Genomic DNA, 21,294 nt, shown 5'->3' with positions numbered 1-21,294 from the left:
CGGAGTCCCGGATGTGATCACGGACATGACGAGGAGTCTCGAAATGGTCGAGACATAAAGATTGATATATTGGAAGCCTATGTTTGGATATCGGAAGTGTTCCGGGTGAAATCGGGATTTTACCGGAGTACCGGGAGGTTACCGAAACCCCCCGGGGAGCTATATGGGCCTTAGTGGGCCTTAGTGGAAAAGAGAAGGGGCTGCCCTAGATGGGCTGCGCGCCACCCTCCCTCCCCTAGTCCTATTAGGACAAGGAGAGGTGGCCGGCCCCCCTCTCTCTTTTCCCCCTCCGCGAATCCTATTCCAACTAGGATTGGGGGGGGAATCCTACTCCCAGAGGGAGTAGGACTCTCCTGGCACGCCAAGCTTGGTCGGCCAGCCTCCCCCCCTCTAGTCCTTTATATACTGAGGCAGAGGCACCCCAGAAACACACAAGTTGATCCACGTGATCTATTCCTTAGCCGTGTGCGGTGCCCCTAGCCACCATATTCCTCGATAATACTGTAGCGGAGTTTAGGCGAAGCCCTGCTGCTGTAGTGCATCAAGATCGTCACCACGCCGTCGTGCTGACGAAACTCTTCCCCGACACTTTGCTGGATCGGAGTCCGGGGATCGTCATCGAGCTGAACGTGTGCTCGAACTCAGAGGTGCCGTAGTTTCGGTGCTTGATCGGTCGGATCGGGAAGACATATGACTACTTCCTCTACGTTGCATCAACGCTTCCGCAGTCGGTCTGCGTGGGTACGTAGACAACACTCTCCCCACTCGTTGCTATGCATCACATGATCTTGCGTGTGCGTAGGAAATTTTTTGAAATTACTACGAAACCCAACAGTGGTATCAGAGCCTAGGTTATTTATGTTGATGTTATATGCACGAGTAGAACACAAGTGAGTTGTGGGCGATATAAGTCATACTGCCTACCAGCATGTCATACTTTCGTTCGGCAGCATTGTTGGACGAGACGACCCGGACCAACATTACGCGTACGCTTACGCGAGACCGGTTCCCCCGACGTGCTTTGCACATAGGTGGCTTGCGGGCGACAGTCTCTCCAACTTTAGTTGAACCAAGTGTGGCTACGCCCGGTCCTTGCGAAGGTTAAAACGGAGTCTATTTGACAAACTATCGTTGTGGTTTTGATGCATAGGTGAGATTGGTTCTTGCTTAAGCCCGTAGCAGCCACGTAAAACTTGCAACAACAAAGTAGAGGACGTCTAACTTGTTTTTGCAGGGCATGTTGTGATGTGATATGGTCAAGGCATGATGCTGAATTTTATTGTATGAGATGATCATGTTTTGTAACTGAGTTATCGGCAACTGGCAGGAGCCATATGGTTGTCGTTTTATTGTATGCAATGTAATCGCGATGTAATGCTTTACTTTTATCACTAAGCGGTAGCGATAGTCGTAGAAGCATAAACTTGGCGAGACGACAACGATGCTACGATGGAGATCAAGGTGTCACGCCGGTGACGATGGTGATCATGACGGTGCTTCGGAGATGGAGATCACAAGCACAAGATGATGGTGGCCATATCATATCACTTATATTGATTGCATGTGATGTTTATCCTTTTATGCATCTTATCTTGCTTTGATTGACGGTAGCATTATAAGATGATCTCTCACTAAATTATCAAGAAGTGTTCTCCCTGAGTATGCACCGTTGCGAAAGTTCTTCGTGCTGAGACACCACGTGATGATCGGGTGTGATAGGTTCTACGTTCAAATACAACGGGTGCAAAACAGTTGCACACGCGGAATACTCAGGTTATACTTGACGAGCCAAGCATATACAGATATGGCCTCGGAACACGGAGACCGAAAGGTCAAGCGTGAATCATATAGTAGATATGATCAACATAATGATGTTCACCAATGAAACTACTCCATCTCACGTGATGATCGGACATGGTTTAGTTGATTTGGATCACGTGATCACTTAGAAGATTAGAGGGATGTCTATCTAAGTGGGAGTTCTTAAGTAATATGATTAATTGAACTTAAATTTATCATGAACTTAGTCCTGGTAGTATTTTGCAAATTATGTTGTAGATCAATAGCTTGCGTTGTTGTTTTCATATGTTTATTTTGATATGTTCCTAGAGAAAAATTGTGTTGAAAGATGTTAGTAGCAATGATGCGGATTGGATCCGTGATCTGAGGTTTATCCTCATTGCTGCACAGAAGAATTATGTCCTTGATGCACCGCTAGGTGACAGACCTATTGCAGGAGCAGATGCAGACGTTATGAACGTTTGGCTGGCTCAATATGATGACTACTTGATAGTTTAGTGCACCATGCTTAACGGCTTAGAATCGGGACTTCAAAGACGTTTTGAACGTCATGGACCATATGAGATGTTCCAGGAATTGAAGTTAATATTTCAAGCAAATACCCGAGTTGAGAGATATGAAGTCTCCAACAAGTTCTATAGCTAAAAGATGGAGGAGAATCGCTCAACTAGTGAGCATGTGCTCAGATTGTCTGGGTACTACAATCACTTGAATCAAGTGGGAGTTAATCTTCCAGATAAAATAGTGATTGACATAATTCTCTAGTCACCATCACCAAGTTAGTAGAACTTCGTGATGAACTATAATATGCAAGGGATGACTAAAGTGATTCCCAAGCTCTTCGTGATGTTGAAATCGACGAAGGTAGAAAGAGCATCAAGTGTTGATGGTAGACAAGACCACTAGTTTCAATAAAAGGGCAAAGGGAAGAAGGGGAACTTCAAGAAGAACGGCAAGCAAGTTGCTGCTCAAGTGAAGAAGCCCAAGTCTGGTCCTAAGCCTGAGACTAAGTGTTTCTACTGCAAAGGGACTGGTCACTGGAAGCGGAACTACCCCAAGTAATTGGCAGATAAGAAGGATGGCAAAGTGAACATAAGTATATTTGATATACATGTTATTGATGTGTACTTTACTAGTGTTTATAGCAACCCCTCAGTATTTGATACTAGTTCAGTTGCTAAGATTAGTAACTCGAAACGGGAGTTGCAGAATAAACAGAGACTAGTTAAGGGAGAAGTGACGATGTGTGTTGGAAGTGGTTCCAAGATTGATATGATCATCATCGCACACTCCCCTATACTTTCGGGATTAGTGTTGAACCTAAATAAGTGTTATTTGGTTTTTGCGTTGAGCATGAATATGATTTGATCATGTTCATTGCAATTCGGTTATTCATTAAAGTCAGAGAATAATTGTTGTTCTGTTTACATGAATAAAACCTTCGATGGTCATACACCCAATGAAACAAGTTCATTGGATCTCGATCGTAGTGATACACATATTCATAATATTGAAACCAAAAGATGCAAAGTTAATAATGATAGTGCAACTTATTTGTAGCACTGCCGTTTAGGTTATATTGGTGTAAAGCGCATGAAGAAACTCCATGCTGATGGAATTTTGGAATCACTTGATTATGAATCACTTGATGCTTGCGAACCATGCCTCATGGGCAAGATGACTAAGACTCCATTCTCCGGAGCGAGCAACTGACTTATTGGAAATAATACATACTGATGTATGCGGTCCGATGAGTGTTAAGGCTCACGGCAAGTATCGTTATTTTTTGAACTTCACAGATGATTTGAGCAGATATGGGTATATCTACTTGATGAAACATAAGTCTGAAACATTTGAAAAGTTCAAAGAATTTCAGAGTGAAGTGGAAAATCATTGTGACAAGAAAATAAAGTTTCTACGATCTGATCGCGGAGACAAATATTTGAGTTACGAGTTTGGTCTTCAATTAAAACAATGCGGAATAGTTTCACAAACTCATGCCACATGGAACACCACAGCATAATGGTGTGTCCGAACGTCATAACCGTACTTTATTGGGTATAGTGCAATCTATGATGTCTCTTACCGATCTACCACTATCATTTTGGGGTTATGCATTAGAGACAGCTACATTCACGTTAAATAGGGCACCATCTAAATCCGTTGAGACAACACCATGTGAACTATGGTTTGGCAAGAAACCAAAGTTGTCATTTCTGAAAGTTTGGGGCTGCGATGCTTATGTGAAAAAGCTTCAACCTGATAAGCTCGAACCCAAATCGGAGAAATGTGTCTTCATAGGATATCCAAAGGAAACTATTGGATACACCTTCTATCACAGATCCGAAGGCAAGATTTTTGTTGCTAAATTCGGAAACTTTCTAGAGAAGGAGTTTCTCTCGAAAGAAGTGAGTGGGAGGAAAGTAGAACTTGACGAGGTAAATGTACCTGCTCCCTTATTGGAATGTAGTACATCACAGAAAACTGTTTCTGTGACACCTACACCAGTTAGTGAGGAAGCTAATGATGATGATCATGAAACTTCAGAACAAGATACTACTGAACCTCGTAGATCGACCAGAATAAGATCCGCACCAGAGTGGTACGGTAATCCCGTTCTGGAAGTCATGATGCTAGATCATGGTGAACCTACGAACTATGAAGAAGTGATGGTGAGCCCAGATTCCGCAAAGTGGCTTGAAGCCATGAAATCTGAGATATGATCCATGTATGAGAACAAAGTATGGACTTTGGTTGACTTGCCGATGATCGGCAAGCCATAGAAAATAAATGGATCTTCAAGAGGAAGACGGACGCTGATAGTAGTGTTACTATCTACAAAGCTAGAATTGTCGCAAAAGGTTTTCGACAAGTTCAAGGTGTTGACTACGATGAGACTTTCTCACCCGTAGCGATGCTTAAGTCTGTCCGAATCATGTTAGCAATTGCCGCATTTTATGATTATGAAATTTGGCAGATGGATGTCAAAAACTGCATTCCTGAATGGATTTCTGGAAGAAGAGCTGTATATGATGCAACCAGAAGGTTTTTGTCGATCCAAAGGGAGCTAACAAAGTGTGCAAGCTCCAGCGATCCATTTATGGACTGGTGCAAGCCTCTCGGAGTTGGAATAAACGTTTTGATAGTGTGATCAAAGCATTTGGTTTTATACAGACTTTTGGAGAAGCCTGTATTTACAAGAAAGTGAGTGGGAGCACTACAACATTTCTGATAAGTATATGTGAATGACATATTGTTGATCGGAAATAATGTAGAATTATTCTGCAAAGCATAAAGGAGTGTTTGAAAGGAGTTTTTCAAAGAAAGACCTCAGTGAAGCTGCTTACATATTAAGTATCAAGATCTATAGAGATAGATCAAGACACTTGATAAGTTTTTTCAATGAGTACATACCTTGACAAGATTTTGAAGTAGTTCAAAATGGAACAGTCAAAGAAAAGGTTTCTTGCCTGTGTTACAAGGTGTGAAGTTGAGTAAGACTCAAAGCCCGACCACGGCAGAAGATAGAAAGAGAATGAAAGTCATTCCCTATGCCTCAGTCATAGGTTCTATAAAGTATGCCATGCTGTATACCAGATCTATTGTATGCCCTACCATTGAGTTTGGCAAGGGAGTACGATAGTGATCTAGGAGTAGATCACTGGACAGCGGTCAAAATTATCCTTAGTGGAATAAGGATATGTTTCTCAATTATGGAAGTGGAAAAAAAAAGGTTCGTCGTAAAGGGTTACGCCGATGCAAGTTCTGACACTAATCTAGATGACTCTAAGTCTCAGTATAGATACATATTGAAAGTGGGAGCAATTAGCTAGAGTAGCTCCATGCAGAGCATTGTTGACATAGAAATTTGCAAAATACATGCGGATCTGAATGTGGCAGACCCGTTGACTAAGATTCTCTCACAAGCAAAACATGATCACACCTTAGTACTCCTTGGGTGTTAATCACATAGCGATGTGAACTAGATTACTGAATCTAGTAAACCCTTTGGGTGTTGGTCACATGGCGATGTGAACTATGGGTGTTAATCACATGATGATGTGAACTATTGATGTTAATCACATGGTGATGTGATCTAGATTATTGACTCTAGTGCAAGTGGGAGACTGAAGGAATATGCCCTAGAGGCAATAATAAAGTTATTATTTATTTCCTTATGATCATGATAAATGTTTATTATTCATGCTAGAATTGTATTAACCAAAAACATAATACATGTGTGAATACATAGACAAACAAAGTGTCACTAGTATGCCTCTACTTGACTAGCTCGTTAATCAAAGATGGTTATGTTTCCTAACCATGAACAATGAGTTGTTATTTGATTAATGGGATCACATCATTAAGAGAATGATCTTATTGACATGACCCATTCCATTAGCTTAGCACCCGATCGTTTAGTATGTTGCTATTGCTTTCTTCATGACTTATACATGTTCCTATAACTATGAGATTATGCAACTCCCATTTACCGGAGGAACACTTTGGGTACTACCAAACGTCACAACGTAACTGGGTGATTATAAAGGAGTACTACAGGTGTCTCCAAAGGTACATGTTGGGTTGGCGTATTTCGAGATTAGGTTTTGTCACTCCGATTATCGGAGAGGTATCTTTGGGCCCTCTCGGTAATGCACATCACTTAAGCCTTGCAAGCATTGCAACTAAATGAGTTAGTTGCGGGATGATGTATTACAGAACGAGTAAAGAGACTTGCCGGTAATGAGATTGAACTAGGTATTGGATACCAACGACCGAATCTCGGGCAAGTAACATACCGATGACAAAGGGAACAACGTATGTTGTTATGCGGTCTGACCGATAAAGATCTTCGTAGAATATGTAGGAGCCAATATGGGCATCCAGGTCCCACTATTGGTTATTGACCAGAGACATGTCTCGGTCATGTCTACATTGTTCTCGAACCCGTAGGGTCCGCACGCTTAAGGTTACGATGACAGTTATATTATGAGTTTATGCATTTTGATGTGCCGAAGGTTGTTCGGAGTCCCGGATGTGATCACGGACATGACGAGGAGTCTCGAAATGGTCGAGACATAAAGATTGATATATTGGAAGCCTATGTTTGGATATTAGAAGTTTTCCGGGTGAAATCGGGATTTTACCGGAGTACCGGGAGGTTACCGGAACCCCCCGGGGAGCTATATGGGCCTTAGTGGGCCTTAGTGGAAAAGAGAAGGGGCTGCCCTAGATGGGCTGCGCGCCACCCTCCCTCCCCTAGTCCTATTAGGACAAGGAGAGGTTGCCGGCCCCCCCCCTCTCTCTTTTCCCCCTCCGCGAATCCTATTCCAACTAGGATTGGGGGGGGGGGGAATCCTACTCCCATAGGGAGTAGGACTCTCCTGGTGCGCCAAGCTTGGCCGGCCAGCCTCCCCCCCTATAGTCCTTTATATACTGAGGCAGAGGCACCCCAGAAACACACAAGTTGATCCACGTGATCTATTCCTTAGCCGTGTGCGGTGCCCCAGCCACCATATTCCTCGATAATACTGTAGCGGAGTTTAGGCGAAGCCCTGCTGCTGTAGTGCATCAAGATCGTCACCACGCCGTCGTGCTGACGAAACTCTTCCCCGACACTTTGCTGGATCGGAGTCCGGGGATCGTCATCGAGCTGAACGTGTGCTCGAACTCGGAGGTGCCGTAGTTTCGGTGCTTGATCGGTCGGATCGGGAAGACGTACGACTACTTCCTCTACGTTGCGTCAACGCTTCTGTAGTCGGTCTGCGTGGGTACGTAGACAACACTCTCCCCACTCATTGCTATGCATCACATGATCTTGCGTGTGCGTAGGAAATTTTTTGAAATTACTACGAAACCCAACAGCACGGTCAGAGCAGATCTGGAAATTTCGGAGGGAGGAAGGAGAGGCGCAAGAAAGGGGGATCTGAGCAGCAACCGGGGAAAGCAAGAAGCAGGGCCTAGACGGATGCCACTCCTTTATCAACTCGCGCGGTTGCTAAGGCGCCCACGTCTAGTCAACCGCCACGTGGCGCCCAAGGCCGCAGGCTGTTAGGGCCCTCGGCGCTTCGCTCTTGCCCTTCTGCCTCCCTGCACGGCCAAGTCCGGGCGCGCCTTGGGCCCGGGGGCTACTGTCGGTGTTCTAGGAACGGGGCTCCCCAGACTTGCCTACCTGCGGCCTGCGGCGTGGCTCAAAGGGGACCCCAGCACGGCCCATCTTCACCAACACAAACCCAAGACCCTCGCGAGGGGCCAAGCCTCGTGGGGCGGACGATGCGGAGCTTCCTCAGGCACGGCCTTGTCAGGCTGGCTCACAAGGAGGCGGAGAGATCAAGGCGGGGTACCTCACAAGGTGCCCGTGACGCAAGCCATGACGACTCAGGGCGCCAGGTGGGTGCCAGCCCGCGCAGCGTCCTCCTTTCCTCTTTGGTGCAAAGGGGGCAAGCGCAGCCGCGGAGTACCGAGGCATCAGGCAAAGGTTGCCATTTCGGTGCAACGAGACCAAGACCAGGAGGACTACGAGATGGAGGTCACCGTGGAGCCCAAGACGACGTCATCACCAGAGCTTTGCGCAGGCGAAGACTACTTTTGTCAGGATAGCTGATACTTGTTGTTCCCCTTCAAATTAGCCCGCCAATGTTGGCTCCTTTCCCGCTCGATATTTGGGAAGAGGACCAGGGCCTCTATAAATAGGACCAGCCACCCACATAGCAAGGGGGTTCGGTCGGTTGGAGGAAGCAGAGAGAGAGAGAGAGAGAAGGGTGATTGAACTCCTCCGAGCAGTTCATCGCCCTAGCCAAGAACAGACCCTCGCGAGGCTGTTCTTCCTTGTATTGTTCATCATCATCAGCCCAAGAGGCAATCCACCACACCACACACTGGAGTAGGGTATTACACCACAACGGTGGCCCGAACCAGTATAAACCCTGTGTCTCTTGTGTTGTTCTTTCCTTAGTTTTAGATCCTAGCATGGCGGAGGGGTGCAAGTAGGTAGGAGGCAAAATCTCCGCGCGCACCCCAGTGTTCGAACCTCAAGGGTCTGCCGGAACCCGAAATCCGACACAACCACCCTTCCACGGGCACCCCTCCACCGTCTACTGTTCATCCAGCCCTCCACACCACGGGGTCCTGTTCAACCACCCCTCCACGGGCACCCCTCCACCGTCTACTGTTCATCCAGTCCTCCACCACATCATGGGGTCTTGTTCATCCAGAGGCAACGCCACCGCTCACTGTTCATCCACCCCCCCCCCCCTCCTGCAACGCTCATTGTTCATCCAATCAATCAGCTTCAGTTAGCAGCAGTAGCGAAGGAATCGCTCGATCGGGTTCAGTTAACAGCCATCGATCGATCGCTCGGGTTCAGTAATGCGTAGCCTGCAGTGCAATCGCTCGGGTTCAGTTAGAGCCCAACGCCTCGCTCGGGTTCAGTTAGATCCAACGCCTCGCACACACGCGCGTACGTGTACGAGAGAAACGCACATCGCTCGGCCCCTGACCTCCCACTGTAACCGGGAACTCCCTGAAATTTTCCTCCCCCTCGCTTCTATCACGGTTTTTTCCGTCATGGAAGGCCCAAAGAATGTCATGCAGCTGCGTCTCCGGCCCGCCCAGGACGAAAAGCCCATTTTCTGTCATGATTTTTTGTCATAGAAGTAGGAGCCCACCACATCTATGATGATACCGGGGTTTGTCACAATTATCGTCATAGAAGTGTCATATGTATGACAGAAAAAAATTTCGTTTGGCCCAAAATGTCATGGATGTGTCTTTTTTTGTAGTGATACATATTGAAAGTGGGAGCAATTAGCTAGAGTAGCTCCGTGCAGAGCATTGTAGACATAGAAATTTGGGAAATACATACAGATCTGAATGTTGCAGACCCGTAGACTAAACTTCTCTCACAAGCAAAACATGATCAATCTTTGTGTGTTAATCACATAGCAATGTGAACTAGATTATTGACTCTAGTAAACCCTTTGGGTATTAGTCACATGGAGATGTGAACTAATCACATAAAGATGTGAACTAGATTATTGACTCTAGTGCAAGTGGGAGATTGAAGGAAATATGCCCTAGAGGCAATAATAAAGTTAATATTTATTTCCTTATATCATGATAAATGTTTATTATTCATGCTAGAATTGTATTAACCGGAAACTTAGTACATGTGCAAATACATAGACAAACAGAGTGTCACTAATATGCATCTACTTGACTAGCTCGTTGAATCAAAGATGGTTAAGTTTCCTAGCCACAGACATGAGTTGTCATTTGATTAACGGGATCACATCATGAGAGAATGATGTGATTGACTTGACCGATTCCGTTAGCTTAGCACGATGATCGTTTAGTTTGTTGCTACTGCTTTCTTCATGATTTATACATGTTCCTCTGACTATGAGATTATGCAACTCCTGAATATCGGAGGAACACTTTGTGTGCTACCAAACGTCACAACGTAACTGGGTGATTATAAAGGTGCTCTACATGTGTCTCCGATGGTGTTTGTTGAGTTGGCATGGATCGAGATTAGGATTTGTCACTCCAATTGTCGAAGAGGTATCCCTGGGCCCTCTCGGTAATGCACATCACTATAAGCCTTGCGAGCAATGTGACTAATGAGTTAGTTACGGGATGTTGCATTACGGAACGAGAAAAGAGACTTGCCGGTAACGATATTGAACTAGGTATTGAGGTACCGATGATCGAATCTCAGGCAAGTAACATACCGATGACAAAGGGAACAACGTATACCGTTATGCGATTTGACCGATAAAGATCTTTGTAGAATATGTAGGAACCAATATGAGCATCCAGGTTCCGCTATTGGTTATTGACCGGAGATGAGTCTCGGTCATGTCTACATAGTTCTCGAACCTATAGGGTCCGCACGCTTAACATTCGGTGACGATCGGTATTATGAGTTTATGTGTTTTGATGTACCGAAGGTTGTTCAGAGTCCCGGATGAGATTAGGGACATGACGAGGAGTCTCGAAATGTTTGAGACGTAAAGATCGATATGTTGAAAGGCTATATTCGGACATCGGAAAGGTTCTGAGTGGTTTGGGTATTTATCGGAGTACCGGAGAGTTACGGAATTCGTCAGGGAATATATGGGCCTTATTGGGCTTTAGGGGAAAGAGAGAGAGGAGGCTGCGCACCCCCAAGGCCTAGTCCGAATTGGACTAGGGGGAGGGGTGGCGCCCCCTTCTTCCTTCTCTTCTCTTTTCCTTTTCCTTCTCTCCTACTCCGGTGGGAGTAGGACTCCCTAGGGTGCGCCATAGTAGAGGGCTGGCCCTCCCCCTCCTCCACTCCTTTATATACGGGGGAGGGGGACACCCCATGGATACACAAATTGATCAGTTGATCTTTTAGCCATGCGCGGTGCCCCCCTTCACCATAATCCACCTCGGTTATATCGTAGCGGTGCTTAGGTGAAGCCCTATTCCAGTAGCAACATCATCACCATCATCACGCCGTCGTGCTGACGAAACTCTCCCACGAAACTCTACTGGATTGTGAGTTTGCAGGACATCACCGAGCTGAACGTGCGCAAATCACGGAGGTGTCGTACATTCGGTACTAGGATCGGTCGATCGTGAAGACGTACGACTACATCAACCGCGTTGTCATAATGCTTCCACTTACGGTCTACAAGGGTATGTAGACGATACTCTCCCCTCTCGTTGCTATACATCACCATGATCTTGCGTGTGCGTAAGAAAACAGTTGAAATTACTGCGCTACCCAACAAACGACTCCGTGATTGACCTCGCCGAGACCATCATCGACCCCTAATACGCCAACATGAAAAAAGACAACGATACAAAGGACTTGAACACGTGGGAGGTACCTTTGAATCTAGCCTACATAACCTACGCGACCAAGGACACATACACATGCTACGACATGTACAGGCGGATCTTGGACATGAGGGCATGTCTGCTTCCCATAACTGACGAGTACATGGACAGTCGCAACGTCATGATCAAGCGTGCCAAGAAGGTCTAGATGTTGTACTTTATCTGTTTATAAGCACCTTTATCATCTGAGTGTTTCATGCATTAGCCTATGTGTCGTAATTATCTATTTTGTCTGAAATATTTTTTTAAGAACCCATTAATCTGTTTGCTTTTTTAGTGGCTATTTGCTTATATATGTAACTAGTTCACTTGTCCATTTTAAAAAAAACTAGTTCACTCGCCTGCCGTGCTTTGAATCTCCTTCCTCCCAACATATTCCCCTTCTCAAGTGGACCCAGCAGGTCTCGTACACAGATATATGGGACCAACCACCTATCCATTTATATTTCTTTATTTTGTTTAATCTTTCGTCCTCTTCCTATACAGCGGCCGGCCATTATAGCCTATGGCGTTGGCCAGGCCATCTCTCTACTCCCACACATTGTTCGGTGGTGGCAGCTCCACGAGCCCACCCTGCACCCGAACAAGTCAACCCTTGTACTCCCCTCCGCCTGCATCTTCCCTCGCTCCGATTCGTTCGGTTCGAGGTCTCGACGTCATCCTCTGCCTTGGTGTTCTCGTCGCGGTGCCGCCGTCTGTCATTCCCAACATGGTCAGCAAAACAAGAGGAATCGAAAGACAATTGTTCATCGAGAGGCTGACAGTCCCGGGCCCACCAGGTCCATGGCCTAGGTTTTGTTGTTTAACATGGGCAACCCACGACATGTTTCAACATTTTTTGGATCCAGCAGTATCAAGCGGCCTCTGGGCCTCCCGACCTAGCTTGTCTATAACATCAGTAGTCTAAGTTATATTTTTTTTTCAAGACGACGCACAGCTCAGTTCTATTTTTCTATAAGAATGCAAAACTGAATCTATGTTTTCTATAAGAATGCAAAACTGAACCTATATTTATATTTTATTTTATTACATATATATATATGTATAATAGAAACAACACAAGGTTCCGTTAAACCTGTCGTTCGTACAACCATTTTATAGACCATCCCACTTCCTTTATTTTTCGTTTTCATTAATCCTATATCTGAATTTTCTCCCATTTTCTTTTTCAATGTAAACTGAGTTTTCTTCCAATACTTTTTCCTAAAACCAACTCAAGTGTCCCATGTCTAACCTAAAAAATAATAATACCCCACATCCTATTAACTCATCAAATTAAAATGATATTTTATTTCGTAAATTGAAAGTTTTTACAAAATAATAATAATAATTGTTTATATATAACTTGGCAAGTTAACTCCTAATGATTGTGTACATAAGCTTGCAAAGATTTTACTGACCGATGCAGTAATAGACGTGCAATCATGTGTTTATGTTTTTATAACATTTCTCCGTCCAGCCCAACAGGATATTTTCACCCAGCCCAGCAAGTTCGCGGATTTCAAGAAAAATACAAATGGGTTTTAAATTCTACCATATATATAAACGGGCTACATAGATGCTACATCATTGTTTCACCCAGCCCACCAAATAGACTAAAAACAAATAGACTGGCTGACATGTGGGCCAGTAGGTCAAAGCCTAAGCAAGGCATTGGATTTACATCCAACGGCCGGCATTCTTCTTTAATCTCTCGTCTTCTTCCCCCAGCGCTGTCGGGACCTCCTGCTACAGCCTCCCGCGTCCAGCGGCGTTGTTTTGTGCGCCTCAGCGAAACGCTACCCCGCCGACGGCCAGGCCATCCCTCCACTCCGCACCTCCTCTTATTCTCTACCGAGTGTAGGACCACCCCGCACCCGAACCAATCAAGTTCCCACTCCTCTCCGTCTGCGACTCCATTGCCGCGTCTTCCCCATCTCCGGGTCGTTCCAGTCTGGGGCCTCGCCGTCGTCCACCACCTCGCTGCGCTCGGCGCGGGGTGGTCAACAAACGAGAGTCATCGGAAGAGGACTGTACGTGGAGAGCCTGACGGCTGGGACCCACGAGGTCCATGGTCGCATGTAAGGAAAGTTCCTCCTTATTAAGTTGTTTCCTCCCCCTGACAGCTGGGACCCATCGGCTGTACCTTTGCACGGAAGGAAGTGCCTCCTTGTTATGCGAGAAAAACCATTCCTCCCGATGACAGCTGGGACCCGACAGATTTGGTGGCTGACTTGTGGGCCTACTAAGCAGACGTGTACACGGGGCTTTATCAACTTAATCAACAAATGATTCTAGCAGCTGGACCATTGGATGTTAATCCAACAACCGTGCTCCTTCTTCAACCTCTGTTCTTGCTCCTGTCTCCTGTGGGTGGCAGTGCTGCCGCGCACCCGAACCAGTCAAGTTTCCCACTCCTCTCCATCTACGACTCCACTATCGCGTCTTCCCCATCTCTGGGTCATTCCAGTCTGGGGCCTCGCCGTCGTCCATCGGCCTTGGTGCGCTCGGCACGGTGTGGTCAATGTGGTCAACAACCAAGAGTCATCGGAAGATGACTGTACGTGAGAGGCTGACAGTGGGGACGCACCACGCCCATGGACGCATGCATGCAACTGCATCCTTTTTACCCTGAAAATAATGTTTTCTCCCCCTAACTGCTGGGACCCACCAGTTACATCTTCGCACGCAAGGAAGTGCGTCCTTATTACGGGCAAAAAAATCCCCCCTGACAGTTAGGACCCAGCAGCTATATCTTCGCACGTAAGGAAGTGTGTCCTTATCCTCCCTGACAACTGGGACCCACCCGGTCGAAGCGTACGTACCGTTGTCTGTCTTGTCGGAACATGTACGTACATACTGGTCGATCGGTGTCTCTAGAAGTATGAACCGTGGCCGAGTAAGTAGCGGCACATGTCATAGTAGATCCCCTACGTAGCAGTTCAGGTTGTCCCGTCTAAACCGTGTACACGTGCATACAGCCACACGCCAAAAAATACGGCCACGTATGTACAACATACGGGCGAGGTCTCGAACGCCTACTCGCGCATACGTACGGCCAGGGCTCGTATACATGACTGGGTTGGAACGGAGAAACTGCGTCGCCGTCGTGTTCATGGGGAGGCAATGGAATGCGTCATGTTCATCGGGAGGCAACGGAACGCGTGCTGTTCATCGGGAGCCAACTAGCTTGGATGGAACAACCAATGCAAACGAGGCATGTCGTACTGCAGAACGGAGGAAACAGCCTTGTGTTTAACCGGCCACGGTCGAGACAGGATCATGTTCATCGGGAGGGGTCTGGCGTACCGCAAAACGGAGGAAACGGACTTCTCTTGGACCTCCTATGGTGGAAACGGGGTCCTGTTGATCAGGAGGGGTGTGGCGTACCGCAAAAAGGAGGAAACCAACTTGTGCTGGAGTGCTACGGTTGAAACGGGGGTCCTGGACATCGGGAGGGGTGTGGCGTACCGCAAAACGGGACTCCACGTGATACTGTTCATCTCCATCGTCGACTGCCTCCACGGGCTACTGTTCATCCACCGTCAACCTCCTCCAGCCTCCACCTGCGACTGTTCATCCACGGGCTCCTGTTCATCCAGTCTCCATTACGCGCTCCTTCACCGGCTACTGTTCAACCAGCCCTCTCCACGGGGTCCTGTTCAACCACCCCTCCGCGGGTACTGTTCATCCAGCCCTCCACCGGCTACTGTTCAACTAGCCCTCCACGGGGTCCTGTTCATCTAGCCCTCCACGAGGTCCTGTTCATCCACCCCCCAACCGGCTCGATCGACCGGGGTCCTGTTCATCCAGCGGCAACACCAGGGGTCATGTTGATCCAACCCCCCACCGGGAACTGTTCATCCAACCCCCCCCCCCAACAACGCCCACTGTTCATCCAGGGAAGGAGGTAGCACAGTTCGATCGGCTTCAGTTAGCAGCGGTAGCGAAGGAATCACTCGGGTTCAGTTAACAGTAAGGGATCGATCGATCGCTCGAATTTAGTAACGCGTAGCCTGCAGTGCAATCGCTCGGGTTCAGTTAGAGCTCAATGCCTCGCTCGGGTTCAGTTAGAGCGCAACGCCTCGCACACACGCGTATACGTATGAGAGAAACGCGCATCGCTCGGCCCACGACCACCCACCGTAACTGGGAACTCCCTCGATATTTTCCTCGCCCTCGCTTCTACCATAGTTTTTTCTGTCATGGACGGCCCAAATAATGTCATGCAGCTGCGTCTCTGGCCTGCCCAAGACGAAAAGCCCATTTTCTGTCATGGATTTTTGTCATAGAAGTAGGACCACACCACATCTATGATGATACCGGGTTTTGTCAAAATTATCGTCATAAAAGTGTCATAAGCATGATAGAATTTTTTTTCGTTTGGTCCAAAATGTCACGGATGTGTCTTTTTTTTGTAGTGGACCCCCGTGCCTACGGGGTCTAACCCCCCGTGTGCACGGGGTACACCGGAACTTTCTGCCTTGATTTGTTCAACTCCTCTGCCACCGGAACTTTCCCAAGGAAGAGTGAACTTGGGGATAAAATCCGCGTCCTCGCCTCACTTGTGGTTAATCCTTTCCCTCATTTTACTTTGCCTTTATGCTCGTTGGCTTGCTAATTAGATTGTTGCCTAGCATATTTTGCTTTAAGCTTGCTTGTCATATATGTTGTGTTCACCTAGTTGCATATCTAGTGAACCCTATTTATCCATTAAATCTTAAAATTGACAAGAAAGATTAAAATTGGCAGTCTCCTATTCACGGTGGGCTACGGTTTTCTGTGTGCGTGGTAATGGCAGTCAATGCAATGGACTAACTGGACGACGCGGGCATGAACCGCTCGATTTTACCATGCGCACAAATGTGAATCGACTACCACGTTATTTCATGAACGACCGTCGTCAGCATCGCTATAGGGACAAAAATATATCGAGCGAACGAGCCGCTTCGCCCTGCTTCACTCGGGCCCAAACAACCCGGTCCGACCTGGTCGTTAATGGAGGGCCATCTAGCCTGTCGTCAGTTCGCGGTTTGCCATGTCAAAACAAGTTTATTTTTTGGCTCAGGCTTAGTTTGGCAGCACTGTTTTTTAAAAACCATAATAATCCAAAACCTCAGTTTTTAAATGCATGGGCAATGAATACTTCGGTTTCTAAAAATCATAGTATTCCTCAGTTTTCACAAAAGCACCAATGAGTTTGGCAAGTCATGTTTTGACTCGCTGTGCATGTACGTGCGCCTATATGCGCTTAGAATTGATTGTGTAGCCAGCTTTAACCTGCTGCGTACGAGTGCTCCAACGACCAATCGTTATACTCCACGAGCAAGTTTGTTTGAATCCCGCGATTACTCGTGTATTTAGCAGCCAGTGATCGGATAGAAGCTTGCAAGATCGCCAGAAGAACGTAATTAACATGCGCGTCCTCTCCGTAGACAAACTAACAACCAAACCTGAAACGCCTAATAATCAGGAGCACTCTATTGAAAAGACAATAGATAGAGGAATCGGAGACGGCAATCGCATTTAATCATCTTTGGACGTAGACGAGCAGGCAACGAATTCTCTCAGTTCAGTTTAGAAAAAAGAGGTCCCGACCTCTTTTTTAGATACCGTCAAAAAACCACAGTATGGCAGATATCTTGGTATCTGAAACTACATTATTTATTTTATCCAAACACTTCAAAGTATTTAATACCAAAGTTTTTTCAAAAACCACAGTATTTTCAAAAAACTGTAAAAAATACTTTACATCCAAACGCACCCTCAGTGTTTTTTCCTACTGTCAAATTTTGATACGGTGCAAAGTGCACCAATTTGAAAAGTGGTGGTTTTGTACTAATTGAGACACAAATGTGGTGGTTCTGTGGATTTAACTCACGCACGGAGCTATTGCAATTTCCTGTTTTCTATTATTTGGCAATGGCTTCACAATCTAGGGACCTAGTGCCAAAGCCCCAAAAATGAATTTGGCATACATTGCGCCTGCCCTAAGGGCCTCGTTGGGCAACAACTTCCTATCTAAAAAAGCATAAATTAACTGTAAATGATTTTCAGTAGCAGCACTAACCGTACAAGTTCACAGGGTGAAACAAGAGGACATGCAAATCAACGATTTCTTTATTATTCATCAGGATTTGGCATTGGCGCATGGAGCTATCCTGATTCCCTGTTTTTTTATTTGGCAATGACTTCACAATGTAGGGAACTAGTGCCAAGGCCCAAATAACGAATTTGGCATACAATGTGGTGTCCTAAAGGCCTCATTCTAAAGTCAAGCAACAACTTTGTATCTAAAAAAGCATAAACAAACTGTAAATACTTTTCATTAGCAGCACTAACAGTACAAGTTCATGGAGTATTCGATTCCTTTTTTTTTTGGCAATGGCTTCACAATGTTAGGAACTAGTGCAAAAATGAATTTGGCATATATTGTGGGCGCGCTAAGGGCCTCATTCTAAAGTCGAGCGATAACTTCCTATCTAAAAATTGTATCTTTTATTTGGCAATGGCTTCACAATGTTAGAAACTAGTGCCAAAGCCCAAAAAATGAATCTGAAATACATTGTGGGGTGCCCTAAGGGCCTCATTCTAAAATCGAACGACAGCTTCCTATCTAAAAAGAGCATTCATTAGCAGCACTAAAAGTACGAGTCCATGGGGCGAAACAGTGCCAAAAAGAAAGTGAAAAAGATGGAAGTCATGTGAAAAACAAGAGATAAAATATAGAATGAGGCCCTTAGGGCACCCACAATGGCATATATTTGGCAATGGCTTCACAATGTTAGAAACTAGTGCCAAAGCCTAAAAAATGAATCTGAAATATATTATGGGTGCCCTAAGGGCCTCATTCTAAAGTCGAGCGATAACTTCCTATCTAAAAATTGTATCTTTTATTTGGCAATGGCTTCACAATGTTAGAAACTAGTGCCAAAGTCCAAAAAATGAATCTGAAATACATTGTGGGGTGCCCTAAGGGCCTCATTCTAAAATCGAACGACAGCTTCCTATCTAAAAAGAGCATTCATTAGCAGCACTAAAAGCACGAGTCCATGGGGCGAAACAGTGCCAAAAAGAAAGTGAAAAAGATGAAAGTCATGTGAAAAACAAGAGATAAAATATAGAATGAGGCCCTTAGGGCACCCACAATGGCATATATTTGGTAATGGCTTCACAATGTTAGAAACTAGTGCCAAAGCCCAAAAAATGAATCTGAAATACATTGTGGGTGCCCTAAGGGCCTCATTCTAAAGTCGAGCGATAACTTCCTATCTAAAAATTGTATCTTTTATTTGGCAATGGCTTCACAATGTTAGAAACTAGTGCCAAAGCCCAAAAAATGAATCTAAAATACATTGTGGGGTGCCCTAAGGGCCTCATTCTAAAATCGAACGACAGCTTCCTATCTAAAAAGAGCATCCATTAGCAGCACTAAAAGTACGAGTCCATGGGGCGAAACAGTGCCAAAAAGAAAGTGAAAAAGATGGAAGTCATGTGAAAAACAAGAGATAAAGTATAGAATGAGGCCCTTAGGGCACCCACAATGGCATATATTTGGCAATGGCTTCACAATGTTAGAAACTAGTGCCAAAGCCCAAAAAAATGAATCTGAAATACATTGTGGGTGCCCTAAGGGCCTCATTCTAAAATCGAACGACAGCTTCCTATCTAAAAAGAGCATTCATTAGCAGCACTAAAAGTACAAGTCCATGGGGCGAAACAGTGCCAAAAAGAAAGTGAAAAAGATGGAAGTCATGTGAAAAACAAGAGATAAAGTATAGAATGAGGCCCTTAGGGCACCCACAATGGCATATATTTGGCAATGGCTTCACAATGTTAGAAACTAGTGTCAAAGCCCAAAAAATGAATCTGAAATACATTGTGGGTGCCCTAAGGGCCTCATTCTAAAATCGAACGACAGCTTCCTATCTAAAAAGAGCATCCATTAGCAGCACTAAAAGTACGAGTCCATGGGGCGAAACAGTGCCAAAAAGAAAGTGAAAAAGATGGAAGTCATGTGAAAAACAAGAGATAAAGTATAGAATGAGGCCCTTAGGGCACCCACAATGGCATATATTTGGCAATGGCTTCACAATGTTAGAAACTAGTGCCAAAGCCCAAAAAATGAATCTGAAATACATTGTGGGTGCCCTAAGGGCCTCATTCTAAAATCGAACGACAGCTTCCTATCTAAAAAGAGCATTCATTAGCAGCACTAAAAGTACAAGTCCATGGGGCGAAACAGTGCCAAAAAGAAAGTGAAAAAGATGGAAGTCATGTGAAAAACAAGAGATAAAGTATAGAATGAGGCCCTTAGGGCACCCACAATGGCATATATTTGGCAATGGCTTCACAATGTTAGAAACTAGTGTCAAAGCCCAAAAAATGAATCTGAAATACATTGTGGGTGCCCTAAGGGCCTCATTCTAAAATCGAACGACAGCTTCCTATCTAAAAAGAGCATCCATTAGCAGCACTAAAAGTACGAGTCCATGAGGTGAAACAGTGCCAAAAAAAAAGTGAAAAAGATGGAAGTCATGAGAAAAACAAGAGATAAAGTATAGAGAAAAAAGGTCCTACCGGGATTCGAACCCAGGTCGCCAGATTCAAAGTCTGGAGTGCTAACCACTACACCATAGAACCTGTTTAATTAATTGGAATTTTTAGCCTATTAGTACGGAATGTTCATCAGAAGTATTGGTTGCACACGCCCAAGCATCCTTGCACTAAGCTGATTATGGCTCTAACTTACCGACAAAAACAAATACTGATCTTGTGTTTGCTTCTTGTTCTTAATAATTTGTCTTCTATATTCTAGAGTAGATGAATTTTTTTTGTCTCACACTATTTTCTTGTGAAAAAACTTCCGATCTATTTTTCATCAATCACGACAGTACAACAAATATCACAAGTAACAAAAATTACATCAAGATCTCTCTGAAATTTTTTAAAGAGAAAGGAAACTGAAAATATAAAATTATGAAAATAGATAAAGCCAGCTGTGATTCATGATTGGAATTCTTCTTTATCAGTTCTCTTACTTCACTCTCAATACTCTGCCTTAGGAAGTTTGACCGTCACTTGTATGATTCTTCTAAAATGGTAGAGCCATGCAACTGGAAATTAGTACTTTTGAGTGATGGGTCCTGTATAAATCAACACATGAATCACGGAAGATCAAAATCGATCATTGCAGACCATCTGGTGTTATGATTAGTGGATGTTGCTATCGCGGCCGCTCCAATCTCTCAAGTCACGCAATATGCAAACTAGACTGATTACTCGTGCACTTGCACGGCTAGGTTCTGCGTACCATACGGACAAGGACATGCATAGACATCCAAGAATATATATATATATATATATATATATATATATATATATATATATATATATATATTTAGATTAGATGATGGAATAGAAATCATCTACCTCCCTTATAGGCTTAAGGTGCACACGACACAAGCACTCGGATATGCAATGCAAGATGATGTACTTATGTGTTGTAAGCCTTTTTTTTCTTCTAAAAAAGAACGGCTAGTTTACCCCATCCTCAGAAGATACACATAAACACATATTATCAAGTTCAGAGTATCAAGCATGCATACATATTCATCTACAAAATACAACCGGATTCACTCATTACAA

At 45.0% G+C, this 21,294-nt stretch overlaps 1 non-coding gene across 1 annotated transcript; it reads right to left on the bottom strand.

Moving 5' to 3' along the window:
* Positions 1 to 20,217: 20,217 nt before the first annotated feature.
* On the bottom strand, positions 20,218 to 20,289 carry TRNAQ-UUG (transfer RNA glutamine (anticodon UUG)). The gene has a single exon. It is a non-coding gene; the product is annotated as a tRNA-Gln (tRNA).
* Between the last annotated feature and the right edge of the window lie 1,005 nt (positions 20,290 to 21,294).

The sequence above is a fragment of the Triticum urartu genome, chromosome 7A (assembly GCF_056163025.1).
Source record: "Triticum urartu cultivar PI428250 chromosome 7A, HENAU_Tu73, whole genome shotgun sequence".
Taxonomy (NCBI): Eukaryota; Viridiplantae; Streptophyta; class Magnoliopsida; order Poales; family Poaceae; genus Triticum; species Triticum urartu.
This window is presented reverse-complemented; position numbering and strand designations above follow the sequence as displayed.